The 2,734-nt window shown below is 47.7% G+C and overlaps 1 pseudogene; it reads right to left on the reverse strand.

Annotated features, from left to right (window-relative positions):
- Positions 1-860: 860 nt before the first annotated feature.
- On the reverse strand, positions 861-2,247 carry LOC131418952 (E3 ubiquitin-protein ligase RNF167-like; annotated as a pseudogene).
- Between the last annotated feature and the right edge of the window lie 487 nt (positions 2,248-2,734).

The following is a 2,734-nucleotide window of genomic DNA, read 5'->3' on the forward strand; positions in this document are numbered from 1 at the left end:
ACTCCCTTCTCATACAATTACACATAGGCAGCTCCAGACACAGAAAATACAATTACCACTCTCAGGTGAAAAGCATTTGATGTTGCATGTTTCCTTCATTTAAATAGGTTTTTACTTCCAAGAGGTGAAAAGACAAAGCTAAAAAGCATTCTCTTAAAATTCCACCCCAGTTAGCCATATTAGAATGCTAAATGACCGAATGCTACAAAGCAATTAAATCTGTTGTATTTACAAGCCACTTAACAGATGGGAAATGCAGGGGACAAGTGACCTACAACCAAGTTATTATTTGTCATGACCATGTAGACATTTCAGCAGTTTTGCACTTTTTAGGTATTAACTAATGACAATTAAACATGTAGATAAGTGTAGATTACTTAATTCATATTCACCCTGAACAAAAATGGCTAAAGGAAATGTAATGAAATTTTTACAGACATGAGAAATTGCATTATGAGGCCAAATGTGAAATGTTAATATCCTGAAGTAAATTTGATACTCTAAGAGGAACTTAATGTTCTAATTATTTTTTGTCATCTTTGACACAAATTACAAAAATCTGCTCTTTAAGTATTGTTTTTGACAGCTTTTACCTATGGCTTTCACACATATCTGAACAATTTTTTTTGGGGGGGTCCACAAAAACAAGTGAGGTAAGTGAAGTTTATTATTATTTTATTAACCAAGTAAGTGAAGACCCAGTCCCTTTGCAACCCCAACATCCTCAAAAGCTTGGGGTTGGGTAAGGGAGGAACCTGAGGCAGAAATGTCCCCTCACATAGAAGACATAACATAGAAGACTAGAGGCAGGAGGAGGAGCTGTGCAAGTAGATAGTCAGAGGGAGGGAGGAAGGGGAATACTAGACCAGGAGGGCAGCTGAAGAGGAAGAGGAGGAAGGAGTGGGGGAGGAATCTGTTGAGGATCCAGGCAAACAAGGGGGCCTGGGGCTAGCGAGCCAAAGGGTGCGGGAAGTGTGGGGCCAGAGCTCAGAAGTGGGGTCTGTTCTGAGGTACGATGGTCCCCGGGCTCCCCTTCCTCATCACCCTTTTGTCCTTGAGTTTCTTCCTCCTGTTTCTTCTCCCCAGGACCCTGACCAACAGGCTGCTTGCAGATGGGGCCGGTCTTCGGGTCTGGATGAGCCAGGGGTCCATACAGCGGCTGTGATTGATAGGCATAAGTACAGGCAAGTACCCACAACTTGTGCCCATTCACATATCTAGCCAGGCAGATGGCAGAGACCTCATACTGGTCTCTCTTCTGATAGTCATGCGTAGGAAGCTGTTTGAGCTGCTCTTTGGTCAACCGATTCCACTGGAGCTTGTGTTGCTGGCACGGAATACAATGAACTATCATCATTGCTCCCATGGCAAAAATTAGTAGTCCCACAATCCCTGTAAAAGGGATGAGGCAATAGCCCAAAACGAAGCTATTGCCTGAGACCAGAAGCACCCGAGCCCCCTTGTGGTAGACCAAGATGGCACGCGGGTACTCAGAGCTCCTCTCCCTGATAAACACAGACGGGATCCAGATCTGCTGAATTTCCTCCCTGGTCCAAGCATGTTCAGAAGTTCGCTGCAAGTCACATTGTGTACCACAGTTGCACCATAGCCAGCCTTCTGAGCACTTACGACCTTGAGGGCAAAGCTGTAGTTGAATCTTCTAAGCAGTGCAACGAAGACTGACTGACGCGTGGACGGGGGCTGGAGGTGGTGGGGAAAGGGGGCTGCAGGCATTGGCTGGGTGAGCCTCCACAAGGAGACTCCGAAGTCCCTCCTGTCTCAAGGCAGCCTCAAAGAGAGCTGGGAGGTCTGCAAAGGCGACGCTGGCACCTTGGTCCGAAACAGCTCAAAAGAGCCCCCGGATGGGAGCCACTCCCCGCAGCACAGGGGCCACAACCACAGGAAGGCACAGGGTGCACGGCAGCGGGAGGGGAGAGGCTGAGGAGGCCGTGTCCTCGTAGCAGCAGCAGAGGCGGAGCTCTGCGCCCTCTCCGCCCCTCCTTCAGGATTCCAGAGGACCAACCACTCCCAGGTCCCACTTCCCAGCTACGTGGGGGTGCAGGGAAGAAACCTGGACTGCAACTGGTTTAGTGGAGCTGGGGTGGAGACACTAAATGTATCCTTTTCTAGTACAGGAATAAAACCGGGAAAACGGGCGGAGGCAAGCACAGGTGACACAAAAACTTCTGGAATGGTGGAGGAGTTCAAGGGAGTGGGACATCCAGCCAGGTGGGCCGTCTTGCCCATCTTGCCAGGTAGGCTCTGGCAAACGGTTTCTGGTAAAGAAAGTCCGGCCGCTTTCAGCTCTGAACGCTCAAGGTGAAGGACTTCTGGTCCTCTCCTCCTCCCTCTGGCCGCTGCAGCAGCTGCGGTACCTTCAGGTCTCGCCAGAGTACTCACTATGCTTACCTCCCACCACTGAAATCTTACTGTGTCTATCGCGAGAGAGTGGTAACTGGCAAGCCTGGGTCATCCCATCTTGCGCCAAGGCAGCCCAACTGGAAAATTTCTAGATGATTATTAATTTTACTGTAAGTTTTATGGCAGATGAATGTAATATAAGAATGCACATCAATATCTATGAGTGTGACTCTTTTGTTATCCTACCTCCCAAATATCTGAAATCTGAGATAATTCACAAATGCCACTATTATGATACAGATAACCAAGGATCATCTATTTTAAAAGAATTTAACACTTTAATCATTTTATCCCCATACCTCAATACAATCTT

The sequence above is a fragment of the Diceros bicornis genome, chromosome 20 (genome assembly GCF_020826845.1).
Source record: "Diceros bicornis minor isolate mBicDic1 chromosome 20, mDicBic1.mat.cur, whole genome shotgun sequence".
NCBI lineage: Eukaryota > Metazoa > Chordata > Mammalia > Perissodactyla > Rhinocerotidae > Diceros > Diceros bicornis.